The 13488-nt window shown below is 44.3% G+C and overlaps 1 protein-coding gene across 1 annotated transcript in view; it reads left to right on the forward strand.

The window, feature by feature from the left end:
* The window catches only part of LOC124605468 (venom carboxylesterase-6-like), a 165630-nt gene that overhangs the window by 110766 nt on the left and 41376 nt on the right, over nt 1-13488 (forward strand). Inside the window, exon 7 of the mRNA XM_047137169.1 lies at nt 3090-3256. The gene's annotated coding sequence lies outside the window, so the exon portion shown is untranslated. The remainder of the gene's footprint in view (nt 1-3089; nt 3257-13488) is intronic.

Consider the following 13488-nt stretch of genomic DNA (forward strand, 5'->3'; position numbering starts at 1 on the left):
AGAATGTTCACATCAACAGATGCGAGGCATACGGCTGTTCCTTAGTTTGCGTCCGAGAAGCCCACCTGGCTGTCTCCATTAAAGCTCGGGCACTGCTGGTAAAGCTCTGTGAGCTAGTTACCCTGTAGTAATTTCAGACACTTAAGGGTATGAAAAAATACGTTCTGGAGAAAATGATTACAAAATTCGAAAATACAAGCTCTTTTGAACCCTTGACAGGTCCTTCTAGTTTTAATCCAGTTTGTCTCTGTCGTGGTGTGGCGCTTGCTGTATGTTTTACATAAGAGCAGTGTGTGTTACGTGTTGTCCCATATGGCTTTCATACTGGGGACGCCATTATTAACTGTGCTCCTCGTGCGCCATTGTTTCTGTACTATGTCTTCGTCGACTGTCATTTTAATTACAGGTGGATTTTATGCACTCATGTCTCGCTGAACTATTCCTTTTATGTATACTTTAGCTCCAATTACTTACCTCTGTCATGTGTCAACATCATCTTTAATACACGTATTGTTTGTATTTCACATTTCTCCTGTGCTAGTTTCTATAGCCGCTTGGCCGAAGAGCGGCGTATTATGCGCTTCCAGCCCACTCGGGGCAGGGATATGAAATAACAATAAAGAAAAAAATGTTCTTTTCGCAATGCGGCAGAGTGAGGAAAGCTGTTGATTTGACATGTATGGAATTTGTGGTCACAGCACTGCATCAGGAGTCGGACGGTGGTATGCAAACATAAAGTGCACGGGAAACTGCCAGAATGCCGAACGTGCCTGCGAGCACAACGCATGAAATTATACGAAAAATCCTGCATTACATTTCATACAAATCATCCATGTTGAGGAGTTGCTTCCTGCTGACCTGTCAGGGAGACAAACATTCGCTCTAGAATTTTTTGCTCGCATGGAAGCAGACAATAAATAGCCATGGAATATTCTGTGGACAGACGAAGCCAATTTCCATCTCCAAGGACATGTCAATTTGCGGCATTGTAGACTATTGGCAATGGAAAATCCGCACGCCCGTCAACCATTACAACCACATTTTGCAAAGGCGGCTGTGCGGTGCAGTTTGATGGCATCGTTTATCGTAGGGCCGTATGTTTCCGTGGAGATGAGTCCTGCGCGTCCTTACCTGAATCGTCACTGGCAAGGGCTACGGGAGCCTTTTGCACACCAATGTCGTTCCACGAGGGTTGTGCGAGTAGGGTCATTTCTATGGAAGGCGGCGCTCCCCCGCACACTGCACAGCCAGTGAAGCGGTTGCTGCAGCGGCTTTTCGAAAATGCTAGAATTGTCAGCCGTCATTTCCCTACCGCCTCGTCGTCCAGATCACCTGATCTTAAACCGTGTAACTTCTGCCTGTGGTCTTACGTGAGAGATGTTTTGTTCTGTGATCCAATCACGTACGTAGCTGCATTGAAGGAACACTTGCGCAGCGTATTCTGAACGTGTTGAAGAATCTGTTTTTAGATGTCAACTTGTTACAAAATGGTGGCCTGCATACTCAACATGTCTTGTTCCAGGCTCACGGCAGTTATAAAGACATGTAATTTTGCTTTTTATGCGGTTTTTTGGCCCAAAGACTGTTAAGAACCGATGTCATTTTTCTTTTATGCTGACTTTGGCCTCAGGACAATTAACACCCGATCTTTCCCATCCGATGAGGTACGACCTTGCCGTGGTGGATTGACTTACCTACGTAACAGTGCCACAGCTGTTGACTGGCGAAGTTGTGCAGTCATGTACACTGAACAGCTTGGGTGGTGTAATATAGAACTCAAACCATAGCCGTCGTATTGCGATTCATCTGTCATTTGTAGCCGACCCTATTGACGTTAAGACTCTTACAGCACCATCTATAGGCAATTTATTATGACGTTTCCCCTGCGTCAATAATAAGTGTTCGAACTTAACTCCATTTTCAGCAGTGATTCCCTTTCTACAGAGTTTTGAAACTGGAACTTCAATTATGGACACCCAGTATCGCCAGCCCCTATGGCCGAGCGGTTCTAGGCGCTACAGTCTGGAGCCGCGCGACCGCTACGGTCGCACGATCGAATCCTGCCTCGGGCATGGATGTGTGTGATGTCCTTAGGTTAGTTAGGTTTAAGTAGTTCTGAGTTCTAGGGGACTGATGACCTCAGATTTTAAGTCCCATAGTGCTCAGAGGCATTCGAACACCCAGTATTCAGTGTGCCAAAAATAATTAAATAAAGCAGAAAATGTATTTTGCTTGTGAGCTACGTTGTTGTGAAATGTGAAATACGGAACCAAATCACATGCATTGCAATAGCATTACCATCCAAATGCTGTATGGTCGCAGTTTCCGCCTCTTCACCCTCCCCAAGCTCAGAAATCGTAGCATGGCAGTGTGGAAGTGTGCAGCCAGGTAAGACAACTGCGCACACAGGCAGGAGCACATCCCTGACGTAGCCCACTATAACATACATCAGCGTAGTTGTCAATCATACAGTCTGTTACTGATTATTGCCGTTTCACAGTTCTTTGACTCGAGACCAGTCTTACCTGTAGCAGATTACATTTTATTGGGAAGTTATTACATCACTGTTCCAATGTTAAAGAATAGTAATAGTTTGAAGTTTAGTCGCTAAATTATGAGGACGTATTTATAAGTGCCTATCACACTGCAGTTGATTCTTTACTGTTATTTACTTGTTTCCTCCAACTTCTGGAAATAAAGTGCCATTAGTTTTTAGCCTTAAACACATATTATATTTCGTACCCACTAGAGAAATTAATGCACATATCTAGCGAGTGCAGCCGGCCGCGGTGACCGAGCGCTTCTAGGCGCTTCAGTCCGGAACAGAGCTATTGCTACGGTCGCAGCTTCGCATTCTGCCTCGGGCATGGATGTATGTGATGTCCTTAGGTTAGTTAGGTTTAGCTAGTTCTAAGTTCTAAGGGGACTGATGACCTCATATGTTAAGTCCCATAGTGCTCAGAGCAATTTTTTTCTAGCGAGTACGTTCTGTCCATTCATCAACGAATTTTTTTCAACGTGGTTCAACAGCTTGTAAATCTTAGCAGTCATTATCCACTTTCAACTAATAGTTCACATTTTTATTTCAGCTTTTGTTTCAAACGAGACATTATTTCAAGAACTAAAGAACAAGAGTGACAGACTGTTTCCCATGACATTACTGTACCACACGTCCTTAAATGCAGATCTGATCACTAAGAAGATACGGGAATTCTACTTCCCTTCTAAGGAGTTCACACTCAGCACCCTGAGTGATGTAAGTATAATAGCTTAGCAACAACTGAAAGTCTTATCATACTGGCAGGCGCTAAGTTATTCCTGTTCTTATGTTTGTAACATCCTTGCAGTCGTAGTACTGTATAATTTTCCATTTCTTTAAATTTACAGACATTTGATATACCTTCGACACACTGTAAAAGTAACATCGCACTCATTTACCAGCATGTAGCCGTTTCATGACACCAGCTAATATGCATTCGTTTACAGTCATGTGTTTCCACAGGACATTATGAAGATAACTTGCAATCTAATGGGGCACTGCCGTTGTGCATCTAGACCAATACGAATGTTTGAGCGAACATTCAGATATGACTGTCTGCAGAAAACCTAGCAGCCATTCACTTACAGAAGGTCTGGTAGAATAATTGAAGGGGGCTGGAAGTGTTCATCAAATATATTTCTGAACTGAATGAGGCATAGAGTATGTGACTCAATCGGACGATCTTTCATTTGCTCTTTTACTGGCGTTCCGCCCCATCTTCCAATAAAAGCGTGGGTGGTCTGCTCACTCCAGAACCATTCTGGTCTTCAACAAAATGGTTAGAAAATAGAGACAGGTTCAAGAAATTGAAAGAGGCCCAATATTTACACATTTTTTAGAACTGCTAATAAGATATTTCTCATTGATGGTGTTACAGATATCAATGTTTTTGACTTTTCTTGTTCTTTTACTAGCAAAATAAATGGATCAGGAAAACTTTGTGACCACTACCCACTCTGACGTTGGATGCTGCCTGGTGGCATTGTGGGCACGAGACTTGGTAACAAAAGTATGTAAGAAGGGCAGACACCGACAGGAGATCACTGTAGCGAAGATTTGGATTGAAAAGGGGAATTCCACTGAGATGAGCGACTTTGCAAAGGGCAGTTTATTATTATGCAGAGCCTATGAACGAATATCTTGAAAATGGTGTAACTGGTCAAATGTTCACAGAACACGAGTGGTGGGGCTAAGGGATTTCTGCTGCAGGTAACTTATGTAAATGGCATCTGAGTTCCTCGCTATGACGTCATATCCCCCCCCCCCTCCAGCCACTGGAAATTGTGGGAAATAGGGCAACTGGGCTACTTCCTCCATACCACTCCCACCATTCCTCTGATATCACCTACCCCAACCACCATTCATCCCTGGAAATGGTGGGAAACGATCAGCCTCTGTCCATCCGCCAGATAGAAAGGTTAGGGTAGGGTATATTTTTTTTTACTTTGTTGGGAAACGATAATTCTGTGCTGGAGAGGAAGGCAGGGTATTTTATTTATTTATTTATAGTTCAGTTGGAGTACTTTCAGTAACATAACATGGAGATGTATGTATGTTCACCTCGACGTGTAGGGATTGTCTGAGCTGGTTTACTCTGCATCCACCAGAGTGCGCTGCTCACTCCTCACACCCCTCCCCCAACTCCTATGATCATGCACCCCCAATACCCCACGGCCCCTGCAAATTCTGAGAAGTGGTCAGTCTCTGTCCAGCTACTAGAGAGGAAAGCTACGGTAGGATACTTCATTTACTATTATTTTTGGTGGGTAACTGACTGCTGGACTGTCCTCCACACTCCACCAACCCCCACCCTCACTTTCCACTGTCCACCACCAGCACTTCTAGCCACCCCCACCCCCAGTTTTTTGTCATTGTGTGTTTATCTGTTCAGTTGAATTTCTAAGACTGAATGCCCTAGTTCACAACACAGTCACCACAATGAATTCAAACTGTCCTATAACCACCCCACACTAAACCACCCCTGCCCCCACTTTCTATAGGCCCCATCTTCAATTTTTGCTGATCATTTGTGTGACTTAGTTAGCAGTACCACTTGAAACCGTTCCACAGCTGCCCCACTGAGAAGAAAGCTTAGCTGCTGGTGCAAGTATTACTACATGTCCAAATAACATAACTACGACAGTACAGATTGGTGGGGAATGCTCTGTGTGTGCTCACCTGAGATTCACCTCCAAGATTTTTAACATCAATTCATTCATCCGCAGAACCATTTCCAGAACTGTAATTGAAAAAAAAAATCATCAATTTCAAAAAATCGTTCAATCCAACAGCTAACACAACCTGAGACCAAACAGTGTTGATGGTTCAAATGCATATGCACACAGGCAAACAAACACAATTCATGGTAAATGCTTCACTGCTCCCAGAAGAAAAAATCATGTAATCCAACAACTAAACACCTCCCGAAACCAAACAGCCTTGATGTTTGAAATACATACACAAGCGCGCACACACAGATCATGCTAAATGCTTCACCACTCTTGGACGAAAAAACATCCAAATTAACGTGAAAAACCACAACTCGTAAACAACGAACCGTAATGCAACATACACTCCTGGAAATTGAAATAAGAACACCGTGAATTCATTGTTCCAGGAAGGGGAAACTTTATTGACACATTCCTGGGGTCAGATACATCACATGATCACACTGACAGAACCACAGGCGCATAGACACAGGCAACAGAGCATGCACAATGTCGGCACTAGTACAGTGTATATCCACCTTTCGCAGCAATGCAGGCTGCTATTCTCCCATGGAGACGATCGTAGAGATGCTGGATGTAGTCCTGTGAAACGGCTTGCCATGCCATTTCCACCTGGCGCCTCAGTTGGACCAGCGTTCGTGCTGGACGTGCAGACCGCGTGAGACGACGCTTCATCCAGTCCCAAACATGCTCAATGGGGGACAGATCCGGAGATCTTGCTGGCCAGGGTAGTTGACTTACACCTTCTAGAGCACGTTGGGTGGCACGGGATACATGCGGACGTGCATTGTCCTGTTGGAACAGCAAGTTCCCTTGCCGGTCTAGGAATGGTAGAACGATGGGTTCGATGACGGTTTGGATGTACCGTGCACTATTCAGTGTCCCCTCGACGATCACCAGTGGTGTACGGCCAGTGTAGGAGATCGCTCCCCACACCATGATGCCGGGTGTTGGCCCTGTGTGCCTCGGTCGTATGCAGTCCTGATTGTGGCGCTCACCTGCACGGCGCCAAACACGCATACGACCATCATTGGCACCAAGGCAGAAGCGACTCTCATCGCTGAAGACGACACGTCTCCATTCGTCCCTCCATTCACGCCTGTCGCGACACCACTGGAGGCGGGCTGCACGATGTTGGGGCGTGAGCGGAAGACGGCCTAACGGTGTGCGGGACCGTAGCCCAGCTTCATGGAGACGGTTGCGAATGGTCCTCGCCGATACCCCAGGAGCAACAGTGTCCCTAATTTGCTGGGAAGTGGCGGTGCGGTCCCCTACGGCACTGCGTAGGATCCTACGGTCTTGGCGTGCATCCGTGCGTCGCTGCGGTCCGGTCCCAGGGCGACGGGCACGTGCACCTTCCGCCGACCACTGGCGACAACATCGATGTACTGTGGAGACCTCACGCCCCACGTGTTGAGCAATTCGGCGGTACGTCCACCCGGCCTCCCGCATGCCCACTATACGCCCTCGCTCAAAGTCCGTCAACTGCACATACGGTTCACGTCCACGCTGTCGCGGCATGCTACCAGTGTTAAAGACTGCGATGGAGCTCCGTATGCCATGGCAAACTGGCTGACACTGACGGCGGCGGTGCACAAATGCTGCGCAGCTAGCGCCATTCGACGGCCAACACCGCGGTTCCTGGTGTGTCCGCTGTTCCGTGCGTGTGATCATTGCTTGTACAGCCCTCTCGCAGTGTCCGGAGCAAGTATGGTGGGTCTGACACACCGGTGTCAATGTGTTCTTTTTTCCATTTACAGGAGTGTACATCGGAAATTAACGAAAAGCATTGTACTAACGTCACACAGCTACCGGAAATGAAATTCACTCACCACCATAACGCTGTGTTCTCTTCCGCATGTGGTAGCAAACAAATAACACCAGAACCACCACTACCTCTTTCCTCTGAAACCTTTCCTCCATCCCATCTATCCCCTAGGCCTTGCAGAAGTAGAAGCAGTTTTTCTGATCTGTTCCAGAACCTGTTGCCGGTGGTACACAAAGAGTTCCACCAAAGTCAGAATGTTCTATGAATGTATTTATCAGCCCCTGGAACAACAACCAGATTCCAGAGAACTCTCCAGAACGCTTTTTCTGACGACCGCTGCCACCACACACCCCTGACTGCTGTAGCTGCAAGCAGGCAGTGTGGCTACAGTCGGAGGCAGAATTTCCAGCGGAGCACTTGGATTGGGCAGTGAGCACTATCGATGCAGACAACATCAACACATACAAAATAAGTCACCGCTCCAGTGGGGAAGAGAACAAAGTGAAGAAAGAAGGCTGCATGTTGTTTGTCCAAAAATGCAGCTGCAGCCACCTAAGAGAGACAATCACACCACATCACCAGTAGTTGCCCCCAGAGGCGCTCGCTATTCTGAGAGCATTTCAGTGTAAACAGTTGTATTGAACATAAATACACCACTTATAAACAAGAATCTATTAAAAAGCACAACTGCACCGATGTTAAAATAATTTTTACACGTTAATCAGTGCAGTCCATTTTCTTTTAGTTTTATGAGCGAAGTCGGTATAGTTAGAGGGCACTCCTCATGCATAAGGCCACTACACTCCTTTCAGGGGAGGACGACGGTTCAATCCCGTCTCCGGCCATCCTTATTTAGGTTTTCCGTGATTTCCCTAAATCGTTTCAGGCAAATGCCGGGATGGTTCCTTTTAGAGGGCACGGCCGATTTCCTTCCCCATCCTTCCCTCACCCGAGCTTGCGCTCCGTCTCTAATGACCTCGTTGTCGACGGGACGTTAAACACTAATCTCCTCCTCCTCCACTCATTTCAGATGATTGAACTGTCAATATAAAACGGCATCTATACAGTTATTTTTGCATTCAACTGCAGGATACAATTCACGTCTCTCTCTCTCTCTTTCTCTCTTCCTCTGTCTGTCTTTCTCTTTCTACGCCTCCTATCATTTTTTGACTTCCATTGATGTGAAAAAACCACATACCTGCTACCAATTACAGATGAGCAGGCTGCAGAGGTTGGAGTTATATAGTGATACATCTGACAGATTTACTATCTTATCTCACATCTCCTATACATGTCTACCATTCAAAAAATCGAAATAGCTTCCACTATTAGGCTGCGAAAACTACTGACCACTGCTAAATGTCCTCGCATTTTGAAACTTCCAAGGGACGAAACAAAAAGTGACAACTTTAAACTCTGAAGAAACATCTGTGTTAACCGATTTCTTTCAGTTTGATGGACACATCACATTATTTGTGAGCGTCCCTGGCGTTCAAATCAGTGTCTGTGAATAAATTGTCATACATGTGGGTATTACAAACATTTCGGACAGGTGAATTAACATCACAGAGCACAGCCTTTCACACTATCTGTTCATATATCGCAATAACCCAATCATTTTACTTTCGGCAACAAGAAGCTATAATTAAAGAGAATGTTGTTCATACGCTATGCCAGATACCATTTTACCATTGCAATGGTACATCGAGGTGGCGTTTATGAAATATAAAGAAAACTGGCTGGAAGAACCGGCCACTGCCGTGGCTGATGCATGCAGACATCTCAGCCACCCAGCAGCCAAAGGCCCTAATCCCTTACCAGGGGCATGTGTTAAGTCGGTTGACAACAAAATGAAGCGAGACACCAGGTCACACTACAGAAAATAGAAGAATCACATGTGTCATTTTTCCTAAAATATGCAACTGAGAGCGCTGTGTCCCCTACCGACCGGAGATGTCTCCGCATGCGTTCCCTGTTCTGCGATACGAAGTTCCTTGGAACAGTTGTATTTAATGTCCAGTTATCTTTTTTAACCTACCATCAATTAAAAATACAAAATTACATCCCTTACAACCGGTCTTAGTTCTACCCACGTCATTTTCTTTGCACATGTCTTAACACTAACTACAGGAACTTTACATTCCAACAGAACATTTCCGATTATCATTTATTGGTGTATAGCGTCGAAACATTATGGAATTCTCATACTCACAACAGCTAAGTATCGTTTCACGCTGCCCAATAGCAATATCCTTCCGCAACATCGTGGTTGTCACATACCTAGCAGGCCGGTGTGGCCGAGCGGTTCTAGGCGCTTCAGTCTGGAACCGTGCGACCGCTACGGTCGCAGGTTCGAATCCTGCCTCGGACATGGATGTGTGTGATGTCGTTAGGTTTTTTTAGGTTTAAGTAGTTCTAAGTTCTAGTGGTCTAATGACCTCAGATATTAAGCCCCATTGTGCTCAGAACCATTTGTCACATACCTGAATAAAGTGTTTAATTACAATTAAAAACCCATCATGTCTCTTACTTATTTTACATACGTTTCTGCACGATAATCGGCATATGCAAGAGCAGATAGTGCTGACACGCTATTACAGAAAGAGTAACTTCGGAGGGTCTAGCTAACTTCTGCGAGAACCTCATCTCACCACCAGACATCCCACCCCCATGGGGTTTCTCGACTTCACTTCCACGAAATGATTTAACATACAGGCCTTCAATTGAGTCAGAATCGAGGAGAGGCCACTATTTAACAAACCTGCTATACTTACCGACTGGGTGGGGCCATCCTTTTTTGTGTTTTTGATAATTCCACTGCGTCGTTTAAATACAATCAACATAGTGGCGTCTTATATTTGGACGGTCAAGTTGGAGCTCGTCATCTGAGTTTGCGCCAGTACATTCGTGCCTTATGCTACACATTTCGACGTATGTTTACACACATAACTACATACGCAGATCACACGAATTTGTCGACTAAGGCATCATTGGTTTATACCAGAGTATGAATGTTGATAGATAGATAACTGTGCAGCATACCTATTTGGATTAATTCTCGGAAGTATACCAAACAGCCTCCAAACCTGTTAAGCTGCTCATGTATTCCAGAATATCGATCACAGTACAGAATTTCTGTGGTGACACGCAGTGTGACATCCTGTTTTCACAAGTCGTATCATGCATTCTGACATGTCAAATACTTTTCTACGAATTGTTATTAAGTATTTGTCCGAAAAATCTAAGCTCTCCATCATTTTTTTTCTTTTTTTTTTTTTACGACGGAGACAAAGATCCTAATTTCTCCGTTTCAGTTCATATATGACAGTACTATCACAACCAATAACACGGGCGCAGAAAACTGCAATTATCACTCCTACAACCTTTCGTAAGGCACCCATCATGCTGAAAGATTTTTTGCTAAATATGTTGCTCAGATTCTCCACAACTGAAAGAGGTTTCTAACCATGCAGGCGGAGGGCACTTAACACATAGCTGTGGGCAGAACAAAAATGGGGCTAACCATAAGCTACCGTCCCCTATACACAATCACGATAGGGATATATCGTAGGAAGGCTGTAGCCAATATTTTCCTCCTCTGCTTCTTATGCAATGGCTGGAGCACCCATTACTTATCAGAAAATTCTCTCGGTGTTGCATCTTACATATTCGTCCTTAGTGTATTGATTATTCCTATTTTTGATGATTTGTCGGCTTATGCATGTATAGCTCCGCGAGTGTGTTCGTCGCTGTACGTATTAGGTTCCTCCTAATTTTCTGTAACCAGCACACCTAGAAAGGGTAGTTGTCCCTTTTTACCTCCATCGTGAATTTTATTTTGGTGTGGAGACTATTGTGGTATCCTAGGAAGTGACAGAGCTGTTTCTCACTATGAAGGTATCATCGATGTTCACCCGTCGCTGAGACTGCTTATAAACCAACTAGAACGAATTCGGTAAGCCGCTGTGCTGTCTTTTAGGAAATTTATGTATTTTATAAGTCTTTTAAGTGGGATATGTACGTACCCTCAATCATGTTTCCCGTGTCAGTCGTACTTCTCAGTAGTAGTAACGGTTTTGATAGACGCGGCCATGCCTCACTAAGAAATAGAACGAGGAAAAACGGCAAAAATATTTTCGTAAGTTGACACATAGAGTTACCACCCATGTCACACTGCATGAAAATGCACACGGAGAAACAGTGACATCTTATCAGGAAGGAAACATCACGATTAGTAGCCAAAGGAGATGTAACAACATTACTGCAGTAGCATCACCACAGACCTGGTAGCCTCCCTCGCGCACACAGAAGTCGTGGTCTGATGTTAGGTAGTCTTGCTGACATCAAGAATAATATAGCAATTTCGTCCTGACACCACATCTCTTGAGTACCCCCTCCTCAAACCGCCAAGGAAAATATGTGTAGTATCAGTCCACTCTCCTACAGATCGCGCTAGAGAATGGCTCAAGTCTGTTAAATGCATTGATCCTTCTCCTCAACACTTGTGGTATAACATTACTTTTGGGCAACAACCATAATTCAGAAATATCCATATTCGACTGGATGTGTAAGAACACTGTCCAGGACTGCGGGACATATGTTTCACGTGCATTTCTACAGCGCTTCCGCATAATGCTTATATTGTCTTCGTTGAAGTATGATTTACAAACTCCCATGTAGTTTACGGGGGGGGGGGGGGGGGGGAGAGAGACTAAAACTGAATGCCAACAGAGCATAATTTTTAAGCTTTTCTCGATCTTGAGTGTCTGCATACCATCACTTCACCTCAATTAACAGCATTGCATGCTACTTTTTTTCTAATTTTATGTATTCACAATAAATTTACGTAATTCTGCTAGGCTTTCGCTATTTTACATATTTCGTCGTATTTATCTCAATTTTACGTATTTCCCATCAGTTTCTCGTAATTATACCAGGTTTTTCTCGACTCTTACCGATTTTATGTCGTTTTTCATATTTTTCGATAGTTTTCCGTGTGTATATGGTCATATTGCTGACATACCCATGCGCTGTTTGATTTTATACAAGAATATTAGCCTGTGCTATACACCAGCTTACTAAAAAAAATCTAAGAATCCCCTCCTCCCGATGATCTACATGCATGCATTCTGGATAGGACGATCATGAAAGATACAGTAACACTCGCTTCATACCTAGAAGAGACTCAACGTGTAGTGCAGATGATGGATGTATTGGAAGCTCAAAGTTAAAAACAGTTCCGTGTACTGCTCCAAAAAACACATCAGATAGCTTGTCTGCAGACTCATATAGTGCTGCACTTTATAGAAAATTAAAGTCTGGAAATAGTTCTACATGTTCACTTGACTTCCACTTCCTCCTGTAGGGATCTACAACAGTAAGCTGACATGTGTACAAAGTTGATTTCTGTTGCTGCTCCGATAATTTTCCCGTAAGTATGTGCTATTATTGCTTGCCAGATTACTTTCGCTACTTTTGTTTATACGTTTCAACTCTGATACGTACCCAGAGCCCTGACAGCACCTCTACAAGCTATAGATTTCGATTTTTTTACGCTAGTAATAAGTTATTCAGTAGTACACAGTGTGTCGACTGGACTTAGCAACATGGGCTGTAAAATTTTCCCTTCTCTCTATGTAAAGAGTGTGTCTCCCTGACACCATCATTTAAAGACGATCAGTTAGCAAGTGATGCGTTTGAACAGCAATAGTTTGCCGCTGACAGCTCTACACACATATACTTAGAGATTTTCCATGCATATTACCAATCGTGAAGCCTCGATTTCAACCACTGTACGTTATTTTCGGTACTTCTACAGCCCTGCAAATAGTTAAATACTCCTCGCAGTAGAAAATAAAAAGTGGCGTGGGGGATGGTGGAGAGTGGAATGGTTGTTGTAGACCGGTTTGAACTCACTCTGGTGACTATATTGTGAACTAGGGCAGTCAGTTTTCGAACTTCAAATGAGCATATTCACATGCAATCAGAAAAAGTTGAGGTAGGGTGTTGCTTAAAGTTGTCATGGGGGGCGGTGGAAAGTGGGGGCGGGTGTGGGGGGTGGAGTGCGCAGGACAATCCAACAATCAGTTTACTGCCAGTAATAATAATAATAAATAAATTACACTAACCTAACCTTCCTCCCTGGCAGCTGGACAGAGATTGACCATTTCCCACCATTTGGAGGGATGGAGCGGTGATCTGAGGTATGTGCTGACATAGTGTTCGGTGGAGAGCCTGTGACCATCGTACGTTGGCTGGGGCGAGACAGCACACACAGGGTTGAGATAAGTTATATTATTGACTTGGTACATATGTACCGTGTATTTGTAAAAAAGTTTTATGAGGTCTTGCCACTGTAAGTGTTGATTTTAGCCTTTGATTATGCCTATTTAGGCAAGCGGTTTTATATTTGTTCTGAAGAAGGCGTGGTTATCCGCGCTGAAACCTAGGTA

The sequence above is a fragment of the Schistocerca americana genome, chromosome 3 (assembly GCF_021461395.2).
Source record: "Schistocerca americana isolate TAMUIC-IGC-003095 chromosome 3, iqSchAmer2.1, whole genome shotgun sequence".
Taxonomy (NCBI): Eukaryota; Metazoa; Arthropoda; class Insecta; order Orthoptera; family Acrididae; genus Schistocerca; species Schistocerca americana.